General features: G+C 35.0%; 1 protein-coding gene across 2 annotated transcripts in view; it reads right to left on the reverse strand.

The window, feature by feature from the left end:
• Nup44A (nuclear pore complex protein Nup44A) overlaps positions 1 to 12,928 on the reverse strand; it is a 114,014-nt gene that overhangs the window by 96,131 nt on the left and 4,955 nt on the right. The gene's annotated exons all lie outside the window — the stretch shown is intronic.

The raw sequence follows: 12,928 nt of genomic DNA on the forward strand, positions 1-12,928 counted from the left end.
ATTTGACATGCTTTGAGATGTTCTGCAATGAATACCTTGACCTGTGAATAACTAATCTCCAAACTTCAATATAATGAGGACAACTTAATCATCTTCAGTGCTAACAAAAAAAAAAAAAAAAACAGTCCTGTCATCTTTCTCATCATAAATAAATCTCAGTTTACTCTCCTTTGACTTTTATAAAACCCAGTGAACCAGACAAGATGAAATCTCTCTTGTTGGACTGACATTTACTGCTAACCTTTTGTGGAATAATCATATTCCATTCATAGCTTCCTTAGCCTCCAAAAACCTCTATGTTCATTTTTACTCAGCAACTAAGTATAAATTCCAAATCTGATCAAACTTAGAATACTGTTTTAACATAGGGATGGTGAACCAAAAAGCTCCCTAAAATTTATTGATGCTACTCAGAAAAAAAAATAAATAAATTCAGCTAATAAATGATGTCAAACAGACAGTATGATTTGTGCTGTAAAATTTTACATAATCATTTTATTTATTATGTTCATTTTTACAGTATTACTGACTGTAAATTTCATAAAGAGGTTAAGTTTTGTTATGTAATACATTTTTTTAAAAACTTATTTATTCACATTAATACAGTTGTACACTATAGTATTAACAAAGCTACCATGTGATTAACACGTTCGCTGCCACGCTACTTTGGCATAGTCTGTTCCCGTACGGCGAGCAATTTCACTTCTTCAAGGTCAGCACGATAATCTCGTTGCCGGCGGTAAGCGTCATACGAGTATACTCATACTTGGCTTGTGCACAGCATATACCATCTATGAGAATACACAGTTTTGATGCTAGCTCCACAAGCCAAGCATTTTCACTTCTTCAAGGTCAGTACAGTAATCTCGTTGCTGGCGGTAAGCGTCATACAAGTATACTCGTAGTTGGCAGCGAACGTGTTAAGTGGAGGTAAAACAAAGAGAACTGAAACATTTAAAGAGTCAACATATTTACTTTAAAATCCTTAAGAAGTTATTATTATTAATTACATATTTGGTTTAATCCATATTTGATCCATATTTAATCCATAATTACATATTTGGTATAGTATCACCACCTGTGGGTCTAGCTCCCACTGATGAGACCTCAATAAAGGTCGAAACCGGTCTGGGTAGTGGCCCTTCTCTTCTTTGCGCACATGTGCTTTGCATTATGGGAGATACTAAGGCAAGTAATCAGAACTTATACCACTTTATCACAAGTCGCCCCAGTCCTTAAAATATTTCAGGCGCAAACTTTGTTTGCTTACACTTGGATAAAGGATTAAACCAAATATGTAATTGGTAGCATAGCCAAGTGAAAAAACTTCCATCAACTATCTCTAATCCAGAGTTATTATTATTATTATTCAGGCCTCCATGGAGTCAAAAGACTCATCATGGGAGGTCCTTCCTAGGAAACACAAAGTCTATCATACCACTCCTTGACCGTTCTAGCTCTCACCACTCTATCAGGCAATGCATTCCACGGTTCAACCACCCTCCATGCAAAGAAACCACTCCTCACCCTCTTGCTCACAGCTTCCTTTTGCAACTTCTGGGGGATGGCCCCTTGTCATCGCTCCTTCCCACTGTTCCACAAGTGGGAGCTCTCCCCAGTATTAACCCTACAACTACCTCTCAACAGTTTAAAAGTCTCAATCATATCACCTATCTAATCATACTTCTATCTACCAAACTCTGCAGTCCACATTCCCCCAGCCAATCCTCATAACTAACATTGTACAGTCCTGAAACCATCTTTGTTATCCACCTCTGTACCCTTTCCACAGTTAATTTATCCCCTTCAAATCCTGGGGACCAAATTTGAGAACAATAGTCTAATTGTGGTCTAATCAGGGTCTTATACAATGGAATGATAACTATTTTATCTCTGCAGGTTAGTGTTGTATTGCAGCAATCCTCTGGGTTACCTTCACCACCTTTGCAATATTTCCCCTGAATTTCAGTTTTCTATCAACCATCACTCTCAGGTCTCACCTCTCCCTACTTCCTCCAGTACAGCTCCTTCAATCGAGTATGCAGCCTCCCATCGATATATCCCAAACATCAAGATTTTTCATTTTGCTGCATTAAATTGACATCCCATTCATTCGCCCATCTGTCTAGTTTATTCAAATCCTCTTGCAGGGCTGCTGCATCTGCACTATTACCAATAACCCTTCCAAGCTATCAATCAGCAAACAACTGAATATCCCCCTGCAATCCAATGACAATATCATTGATATAAAGGTTAAACAAAACGATACAAGTCCCAGTCCTGAGCCCTGTGGAAACCCACAGGGCTCAGGACTGGCAGTATATGCCTTTCCCTCATCAACTGCTCTTGTCACTTTATTATAAAAGGCAATCATATTACTAAAGCAAGAGTGCCCCTTAACAAATCCATGTTGACTCTCACAGATAACATTACCCTCATCTGCCCAATGCTGTATATGGCCACATTATCTGATAAAACACAAACTGGCCTATAATTAGATACTTCCAGTCTGCTACCACCCTTATGCAATGGCACTATCTTACCTTCCTTCCATTCCTTGGGTACCTCTCTCGTAGCCAAACTTTCATGGAAAAGACAGGTTAATGGAGCTGTCAGTTCTTTAGCACATTCTCTCAAAACCTGTGGTGAAATACTATCCAGTCCCAAAGCTTTATTGACATCCAGGGTACTCAGTATTTAGAACACTCTCCTCTTGCACCTCTAAACCTCGAACCTGCCCTATCCCTCTAATATTAAAACTTACTTCTCCAGGATGAAATATTCCAATAAAGTGTTCAATGAACTCCACTATGTCCTTTGCATCAGTCACTCTATTCCCATTTTTATCCCACAATGTCATTCTTCCACAATCATTTCTCCTTCTACTGACCAAATAGCTGAAAAATTCCCTAGGATTATCTTTGGATCTTAGTGCCAGTCTCTTCTTATATTCCTTATCATATTAGTCACTCTCCTGGCCTGAGTCTTATATTCTGCTCTCCACCCCTCTCCTTATATCTCTTACATAATCTCTTTTTCACCCAGTTCCTGTTTGATATTGCTTGTCATCCACTTTACACCAAATTGTGTCTGCTTCTTCACTCGTGGAATACAGCTTACTATTGCTGCCAACAAATATTCCTTCACAATTTCCCACGCACTAATGATATCCCGGCATTCCAATTCTGCCCTCATGGAATTTTCCCAAGTTGATATCTAAGACTATTATAATCACTGCCTTACAAGTCAGAACCACACGGTCACTCTCTCCAACAAAGTGGGGGGGGAGAGATGTCATCTCAGTTATTATCAACTCTTCTGATGCTATGACCAAATCCAAAACTCTTGAACCTCTTGTGCAATCTATTACATGTTGCCTAAGACATCTATCCCTCAAGAATTCCAGAAATTCCATTCCTTTATTATTATATGCATTTTCCTTTTCCCAACTTATACTACTGTAGTCAAAATATCCCATAACAATCATTCTTCTTGCATTTGCCAAGCTCAACTGCCTAAACATCTCCTGCTCCGCACCCTCTGTGCTCCTTGTAGCAACATCCCACTAAATATCCTGTCTTGCCCACCTCCACCTCACACTATATGCTTTCAAAACCATTAGTGTCACTGCCTTCCAAAGAAATATTATATAGAAATAATGTTGTGTATGTATTATTTTATGTTTATATATAGCAGCGTTCCTATATTATATGACAAACCATTGTAACATGTAATAGCTATAATAATGGCAGCCATGCTGTCACCCAAGTTTTGCTTTGAATTTCAGTAATGAGCATGGGCATTAGTTGTGAGTTTTAAAGCACCTATCAGTACAAAACAAGAATGCTAACCAGGAGGAGAACAAGGGAAAGAAAGCAAAAAGAAGAAAAAAATGCAGAGTTGAATTCTGTAATCCTGGAAAATATTTTATATGGTTTTTTCTTCTACTTTTCTGTGCTCAATTTGAATGAATGAGTAGAAACAAAAATCATAAATAAACAAAATAATAACAAAACAAAGGAAAATAAAGAGGGCAGTAATGAGATAAATGCCGAAAAGTAAGTTCCCATACAGTCAGTTGGATGCTATGTTTATTTTATATATATATATATATATATATTTGTATAGTATCTGATGTCATTCCTCAAAAATAAATTTAACTGTGAGATTCAGAGGGTGAGAGATATAATTATTTTTTCTATGAGTGCACCTATATAGAATGACTATATAGTTATCATTTGTATTTAATAAAAATTTAAAAGTTAGATACCAGAAATTGTTATTTAAATATATAGGATCTACAAAGAATATGTAAGATCTCTTTTGAAAGAAAAACGGAACATATAGGATTGTATCCATTGTACATATATGATTATTTAGAGTAAATTAATTTTTTTTTATATACTTATGCTTTATTCTTTGGAATACACATATTGATTTTGAAATCGATGCACCATCAGATACAAATCTGAACATTCTAACAAACTAATAAACAAAACAAAATTATACATAAATACAGTTAACCTACTCTTCATAATTATTATATGAATAAAAGGTCAGATTATAGAGAAAAGAGGCAGTTAACTGTATTTAAATCGATGCTGCTCCAATTTATTTATTCTTATGGAAAAAGGAATACAAAACATCTACAGGTCAATGTCCAATCTGGAAAGCCAATCCAGGGCCTCATCAGTCACTTTATGGATGTCCTGAAGGCCACCACCATGAAATTGGCGTCTTGGGCAGTTGTTCACAATATGAGTAATCGTCTGGGCCATGGGAGAACAATCACAATAAGGGTGGTCTAACAGTCTCCATTTATGTAGTAGGTAGTTACATCTGCCCTGGTTAGTTCTGATCCTGTTGATAAATGACCAAAACTTCCTAGGAAGAGTAAAACCAGACTGAGGAGCACAGGGATCTTCTACCAGGAAGCCATTTGTCCAATGTTCCAATGAATTGACATCTCATACCTCCACTTTTTCTACCTATAATAATGCAAGAAGGCCCACCTAAAATCCAGTGCTAACTGACTAAACGCTAAACCTTGGTTTAGTGTTTAGTTCTACCTTACATCTATTCTATAAGTGCTTTCATGGTCACTAATCACTGAACAGATATGTTATTCCTCTACTTTCTGTTAATACTATAACAACACAAACAGCTTTCCAACATCTATTTACAGCCTACTGCTAACCACCAAACCTGCTTCTCTTCTTCCTCTTTCTACTTTCTGGAACAGCCTTTCTCAGAAAGTCTCTCAAAGGACTATAGCCTTTAACATCTCAAAAATAATATACTACTCCATTAACTCCTTCCCACAAATGAACATTTATGTGTTGTAAGTCATGCATTCTCTTATGTATGGGAAAGGTACAAATAAATAAATAAAATAATGAGGACAAGATTTTTGCTTGGAGAGAGAGAGAGAGGTAAACGACTGGAAAATGTGCATTGTCAGCAAATGAGTTTAAGGAGAGGTAAGATAGGCACTTGATAATATCTTCAAGCTGGTTCAGGATGCAAGAGTGTACAGAGGATTTCAATTAGAACTGACCGTCACTCAGTTTTAAGTAGGATAAAACTGAATATCACAATGAAAATAACAGTAAGTAAAAAAGTTTTAAAAAGAATTGAAGTTGAGCAGTTTTTACAGGTAAACTGTGGATTCAACTATTCACACATTATTAAAGAAAGAATGAAACATTTCAAAAACAAGAACCAAACCTTGGAGTCTCAGTGGCAAACTCTGAAGAAATACTGACTGATTAAAAAGGCATGTGGAGAGGTTGTCTGCAAGGACAGAAAAATAAAAACACCGAGTGGACAAGACAAGTTAAAGAAGCAGTCCTAGAAATGAAGAAAGTACAGTATACTGAAAGTTCGGTATGCTTTCATAAATAAGAATATAGAGAAAAATGTAAGAGAGCTAAGCTGATTGTGAAAGTAGCTAAACAAAAGTCATGGGGAGACTTTGGCGAGAATATAAAAAGTAAATATCAGGAAGGTTGCAAAATGTTCTGGAAGCTATTGAAAAAGCTTATAAATGAAGGAAAGAGTACTGTAAAAGTAATCAAAGATGATAGCAGTGACATGAAAACTGAAGATAAAGATATCCTAGATGTCTGGAGTAATTACTTTGAAGACTGTTAAATGAAACAAGCAGTGACAGAACTGCAATAGAAAATTTTCTACAGAAATGTAAACAGGAATACATTTCAATACTTAAAAGCAGAAAAAGCCATCAAAAACTTGAAATGAAAGGTAGCTGGAGTAGATGATATTCAACCAGAAATGCTCAAATATGGAGGTAGAAAAGTTATGCAGTGGCTACACTGCATACTTCAAAGGGCTTGATCAGAGAGTCAAATTACAGATGATTGGAGTAGGGCTCTCATAGTAACCATCTAAAAAAAAAAGGGAATGAAGCTGAATGTGAGAATTACAGAGGAATTTCTTTAATAAATGTTCCAGATAAGATTTATGCAAGCATACTTGAAAAGAGGCTGATAAAAATTGTGGAAGAGAATCTTGGAAAAGTACAAGCTGGATTCAGGTCAAATAGAGGTTGTCAAGATCAGATTTTCAGTCTACGACAAATAGTTGAAAAATGATAGGAGTATAACATGAATCTAAACTTAAGTTTTGTAGATCTGGAAAAGGACCCTTCACTGTGAATTGTTTAACTCCCTCTCCTTGTTTCTCTTTTCCCTCTTCCTTTTGTTGTTTTTCCTCTTCTGCAACACATTGCTCCTCGAGTTGAATCAATTCTTCGTTGGTCAACTCTTCAGGGGAATTTTCTATGAGTTGAATTATGAAAGGGTGCCTAGGAAAAAGCTTCTCAAAACAGTTATATGGAGTAGACAGAATATTATACAGGGCAATATACAGCCAAAATTAAGTTGTCCTGTATAATTAAAAGTCAGCAGTTAGAATTGAAGGAAATATAGGAAGTTGGTTTGATATAAAATCAGGTATGAGAGAGGGATTCACATTGTCTCTATTCTTGTTTATCATCTATAAGAATCACATTATGAAAGAAAGCAGCAGCATTAAACCTGATACAGTCATCTCTCGACTTACATCTGGGTTCCATTCCATCCAGCAGGACATAAGTTGATACATTAAATCAACAGAGTTATAGGGATTAGGGACTTAACCGTAATAAACATACTGTCATTTTAATTTTTAAAACTTATTATAAACTGTAGTGTGTGTTATCGTCACTATTCCAATGTGCTTTGCTTATTCCTCTTCTTCTTTTCATCATAAATATTTTCATAGCAAGCAAATGCATCATGTATTTTCATTTCTACTAATAAGTAGCATTCAACATTGGGGTCCATGTCTTCAGCCATTTTGAAAACATTGCGAACTGCAGAGAACATTTCTGCAAGACCCTTCACTGTGAATTGTTTAACTACCTCTCCTTGTTTCTCTCTTCCCTCTTCCTTTTGTTGTTTTTCCTCATCTGCAACACATTGTTCCTCCAGTTCAATCAATTCTTTGTCGGTCAACTCTTCAGGGGAACTTTCTATGAGTTGAATTATGTCATCATCATTCACTTCGAGATTCAGATTGTTTGCTATGCCAACTTCCAAAATCATGCACAAACCTTTTTAATATCTTTTTCCATATGCCACTCATACATTGAGAGGTCACTTCGTCCCAAGCCACAGCAATATTTTTAATAGCATGATAAATATTGAATGCTTTCCAGAATTGCATGAGAGTCTGGTCATTTCCTTTAGTGGCAGAAATGGCTTATGAAAAAGTTGTCTGTAGATAATAAGCCTTAAACACTGCAAGAACTCCCTGCTTCATTGGTTCGATCAATGAAGTAGTGTTCGGAGGGAGAAACATGACCTTGAACTTGGTGAAGATCACCGCTGTAAGACTTACAAGACGGATTACCTGGAGCATTATCTAGAATTAATAAAATTTTAAATTCTACATTTTTTTCACACAATAGTTTTTTTTATTTCACTCGTATAACAGTTGGTTAAGGCATCCTCAAACAATTTTTGAGTCATCCACGACTTCTTATTGCTCTGATAATGAACTGGGAGTATGCTTCCTAATGTTTTTGAAGGTTTGTGGATTCTCACTGTGCCACATTACAAATGGTTTCAGTTTATATCCAGCCACATTACCCATAACAGAATCGTAATACAGGCATTAAGAGCTTTGAAACTAGGTATAGATTTCAGCTTTTTGTGGATGAATGTCCGATTGGGCATTTTTTTCCGAAACAAGGACATCTCATCCATGTTAAATAATTGCTGTGGTAAATAATTTTCCTCTGTAATAATTTTATCCAATTTTTCCACAAACTCCTTGGCAGCCTTCTTAGCACTTTCAGATTCCCATACATTTTCACATTATGCAGTGCAAAACTCTGCTTGAATCTCATGAACCAACCAGAAGAAGCAATGAATTCATAGTCATAATCAGGTTCTGCTTTCTCCTTCAACATGTTGAAGAGACTTAGTGCCTTAGCGGTTATAGTCACAGTGCTAAGGGGTATGTGCTTTTGGTTCAGGTCCTCTATATATAGCCGAAAATGTTATTTATTCCCTTATGGGATTACGGACGTATCTTTGAAAGGACATAACTCGAACGGACGTAAGTCGACCAGAAGAAGCATTGGATTTGTAGTCATAATCAGGTTCTGCTTTCTCCTTCAACATGTTGAAGAGACTTAGTGCCTTAACAGTTATAGTCACAGTGCTAAGGGGTATGCGCTTTTGGTTCAGGTCCTCTATATATAGCCGAAAATGTTATTTATTCCCTTATGGGATTATGGACGTATCGTCGAAAGGACATAACTCGAACGGACGTAAGTTGAGGGATGACTGTATTAGAATTGCAGATATCAAACTTAGCTCTTTGCTTTATGCCGATAATGCTGCACTCTTAAACACCTCAAGTGCAAGTCTTCAGGATTCTATAACTAACTTGAATAGTAACTGTAACAAATTTGGTATGAAAATCAGTAATAAAAAGACTAAAAACTATGAAAATAGGCAGGAACACAGAAACTTCAGTTGCATTTGAATGGAGAACCTATAAATCAAGTAAAATATTTCAGCTATTTATGCACAGCTCTGTTAGTGAAAATGACAAGTTAAATCTGAAAATAGACAACAGAATCAGCAAAGATGGTATGGAGGGGAGCCAGTTGAATAAATTTATATAGAATAAGAGAGAAATTAGCCAAAACCCCAAACTAGAAAAATACAAGACAGTGTTCAAACCAGTTTTATGTTATGGATCTGAGAGCTGGGTTCAAAGATTAGAGACCAGAGATATGAGAGTTCTTAGAAAAATAAGAGGCCTAAACAAATGGCATCAATGGCAGAATCACATTAAAAATGAAGATACTATTTGCATATAAGAGGAGTTGAGAATGTTTGAGCAGGGCTAATCTAAGGTGGTATGGTCACTTAAATAGAATGGGAGAGGAATGATATGCTTGATGCCAACATGGAAGGAAAAAGTCCAGAAGACCAAGGTCTAGGTAGATTGATTCAGTCATAAGTGTCTTATCAGAACAAAATGTTAGCTAGGACAATATTGGAATGCTGACAAGTAATAGACTAATTTTGAAGAAAACTGTTGAGAGGCAATTAATAATAATACATATCAAGAAATTGATGATAATAAGTACTGTGAATCTTCATGCATTTCAGGAGTGGATCTCCTGAAATGCATGAAGATGCAAAGCTAATAATAATAGTAAGTACCTGCTGGATTTATGTTCAAGATATGAACTGATCATTACTAACACCATATTCCAACAAAAAAATGCAAAAATTCAAATGGAGAGAAGATATAAGAAATAGGAAAAGTCTCACTGACTATGTTATTGTTACTAGCAATATATATCTTCACGCTATTTCAGGACTCTTCATATTTCAAATACACAGGAATTTGAAATATGAAGAGTGATCACCATTTAGTTTTGAGCAGGATAAAACTGAATATCATACTGAAAAGAAAAGTCTGTAAGAAAGTTTTAAAAATAATCTAAGTTGGGCAACTTTTAGAAGTGAACTGTACATTCAAATACACAAATATTATTCCAGAAAAAATGAAAGACTTTAAGAAACAAACCTTGGAGATTCAGTGGTAGATCCTGAAGAAAACATGGATTGATTCAGCCAGAGAATCGATGGTGAGATTCATTGCAAGGATAAAAAAATTAGAACTTAATAGTAGACTCAGGAAGATAAAGAAGCAGTGAAGAAAAAGAAGAAAGTGTATATTGAAAGTTCCTAGTAAGTAAATGATCATGTGCTATGAGAGAAAACAGAGAAAATGTAAGAAAGCAAAGCACTATGTAAAAGCAACTAAACAAAAGTCACAGGAAGAATTTGGATTGAATATAGAAGATAAATATCAGGAAGGCAGCAAAATATTCTAAAATCTATTAAAGAAGCCTAGAAATTGAGGAAAGAGTACTATAAAAAGAAATCAAAGATGATAAAGGTGACATGAAAATTGAAGAAACGGATTTTCTAGATGCCTGGAGTAATTACTTTAAAAGTTTACTAAATGAAATAAGAAGTAACAGGACAGTGATAGAAAACCTTCAGAGGAATACAATCAGGAGTACATATCAATATTTGAGGTAGAGAAAACCATCAAAATCTTGAGATGTAGAGAATGCAGCTGGAGTAGATAACATTCAACCTGAAATGTTCAATATGAAGGCATACAAATTATATAGCATAATCCAGAAGGTCTTGTCAGAGAGTCAAATTCTAGGTAATTGGAGCAAAGCTCTCACAGTAACCTTGTATAAAAAGGGAAATAAAATAATCTGAGAATTTCAGAGGAATTTCTCTATTAAGTGTTCCTGGTAAGATTTACATACATATACTTGAGAAGAATAAGTTGAGTTCAGGCCCAACAGAGGGGTGTCAGATTTTCATTTTAAGACAGTTTGAGAAATCATGGAAAAATAACAAATATCTGGACTTAAGTTTCATAGATCTGGAAAAGGCATATGACAAGGTGCCAGAGAAAAGTTGTTCAAAACGCTACAATTATGTGGTGTAAGTGGAACGTTATATCAAGCAATACATAATCGATATGGTACGATGGTTTGATATTAAATCAGGTGCAAGATAAGGATGCACATTATCTTCACTAATATTCATCATCTATATGGATCACATTATAATGGAAAGTGACATTAAATCCAATATCAAAATTGCAAATGTTAACTGCTGTTCACTTTATGCAGATGATGCTATACTCCTAAAGAAATCCAGTACAAGTCTGCAGGATTCTTTAACTAAACTGAATAACTGCTGTAATAACTATGATATGAAAATTGACTAACATTTCAGCTATTTAGGAATGATTTTTAATGAAGATGGCAAATTAAATATGGAAATAGATAATGAAATTAGGAAAGCTGGTATGGCAGGATGTCAAATGAATAAATTTATATGGGATAAGAGAGAAATTAGTCAAACCAATCAACAAACTAGAACTTACATACTTAGGTAGAAATGAAACACTTGATCAAAGAATGGAGACCACAGATATAACAGTGCTGAAAAAAGGTTCAGGGGAGTGAACAGATGATATCAATGGCAGAATCATATTAAATACAAAGATATTAGAAAGGGACCTGGCATACTTAGTATTTAGAAATGTGCGAGACAGCTAATCTAGCATGGTATAATCATTTATGGAAATGGAAGAAGAAAGGTCAGTAAAGCAAGAAAAAAAAAAAAATTCCAGCAGGCCAAGATCTAGATGGACTGATAAAGTAAGAAGTGCCTTAGTAGACCAAAATATAAGATCTGACAATATTGGAATCTGGACAGATAACAGAATAATTTGGAGGAAAACAGTCTATAGGAAGTTAGCAATGATGTACCCCCCCCCCCCCAAGAGTACATATCAGGAATTTGATAATGATGATGTGCTGCATAAAACTCTGTGGATGAAGAATTATTTTAAGTTAGGTAACTATCAAACACATGGTTCAAAAAAACATCTTCGTTTAAAATACAGTGGTATTTACTTATATATACAAATTACAGTGAAACCTGTATTACCACAATTTTTTTTCTTTTGCAATGCATCAGTCAAACTCACTTAATGATTTTCCAATGAATAGAAATATCTTTCCCCATCCCCAGTTGAAATGAGTTCAATTTCATAATGGCTATTTTTTACAAATATGTGTACTTGGGAATAAAGTACTGACTTTATAAAGTGTCATGTGCCATACAATAAATATTAAACAGGAATGTGCACTCAATATATTTTTTCATGACCATCAAATTACGATCCACTTTTTTGTGTATTTATATATTAGGGATTTGTTTTTGTTTCTAATTAGTCAGAGAGAAAGAAAAAATATTCAGTTTTTTTTTTGAGTGATATAAGACATATTGTGTAGGTAACACACCATAGTGCAAAAATGGTGCAATAAAATATTCTATGGTTATATGTTGCTGTTGCACATGATACTAACGATTGCCTTACAATCCCAAACATTTGGAATATTGTTATACTCAATTGTGTAAAATAGATTGTATCATAATAATTACCATTTCAACCCAATAGTTTAACAAATGCACAACTACTTGCTTATAGAGGGATTCAAATTTGGCACATGTGCTGTACTGTTTTATTGTTTAAATTCCTTACCGTTGTTCTTTGTTCTCACTGATGATGTCTTACAATATGTAAGGCAAAATATTACCTATAAAATAAATGTTATATTTCACTGTGGCACAAGTGTTAATGTTAAATTATGCTCCACAGGTCTCGCTATACAAGAAAACAGATCACCTGTATACTGTATTATTATAATAATAAAATATAACAAAAGTAACAAGCCATATGTATTTTCATTACTTGGTAGTATGCAGTTTCATGACTTGCTGTTGGCATGTCATGA

The sequence above is a fragment of the Typopeltis vanoorti genome, chromosome 18 (genome assembly GCF_054136105.1).
Source record: "Typopeltis vanoorti isolate ZY-2024b chromosome 18, IOZ_Tvanoo_1.0, whole genome shotgun sequence".
NCBI lineage: Eukaryota > Metazoa > Arthropoda > Arachnida > Uropygi > Thelyphonidae > Typopeltis > Typopeltis vanoorti.